The sequence below is a fragment of the Triticum dicoccoides genome, unplaced genomic scaffold (genome assembly GCF_002162155.2).
Source record: "Triticum dicoccoides isolate Atlit2015 ecotype Zavitan unplaced genomic scaffold, WEW_v2.0 scaffold35244, whole genome shotgun sequence".
Lineage (NCBI taxonomy): Eukaryota > Viridiplantae > Streptophyta > Magnoliopsida > Poales > Poaceae > Triticum > Triticum dicoccoides.
In genome coordinates, this window is record NW_021265585.1 from 1 (window position 1) to 719 (window position 719).

Consider the following 719-nt stretch of genomic DNA (forward strand, 5'->3'; position numbering starts at 1 on the left):
ATCCGGTGCTTTAGTGCTGGTATGATCGCATCCGACATGTTACCCCGGTCTTCGTCCCTTATCCTTGCCCCTCCCAGCTCCACTACAAAGACGATTGTACATTGCTTTGGCCGCTCCCTCTCAACTACGGAGACGAGTTTAACGCGGTTTCCACCCCTCCCTCTCAACCGCACCAGTGCACGCTTGCCGCGCCACAACGCCGACGCTGGACCCGTGAATCGTGAGCACCCAGCTATGACTTACCGCACTCGTGCAAAATAATAAAACACGGTAAATATATTACTTACACGTGCGTTTTGTTTTGCAAGGGGCGCGAAAAAAATGAAAAAGGGAATGCAACACGAGGACTTCCCAGGAGGTCACCCATCCTAGTACTACTCTCGCCCAAGCACGCTTAACTTCGGAGTTCTGATGGGATCCGGTGCTTTAGTGCTGGTATGATCGCATCCGACATGTTACCCCGGTCTTCGTCCCTTATCCTTGCCCCTCCCAGCTCCACTACAAAGACGATTGTACATTGCTTTGGCCGCTCCCTCTCAACTACGGAGACGAGTTTAACGCGGTTTCCACCCCTCCCTCTCAACCGCACCAGTGCACGCTTGCCGCGCCACAACGCCGACGCTGGACCCGTGAATCGTGAGCACCCAGCTATGACTTACCGCACTCGTGCAAAATAATAAAACACGGTAAATATATTACTTACACGTGCGTTTTGTTTT

The 719-nt window shown here is 52.4% G+C and overlaps 1 non-coding gene across 1 annotated transcript; it reads right to left on the minus strand.

Moving 5' to 3' along the window:
* Positions 1–330: 330 nt before the first annotated feature.
* On the minus strand, positions 331–449 carry LOC119345971. Its single transcript, XR_005167296.1, has one exon. It is a non-coding gene; the product is annotated as a 5S ribosomal RNA (ribosomal RNA).
* Between the last annotated feature and the right edge of the window lie 270 nt (positions 450–719).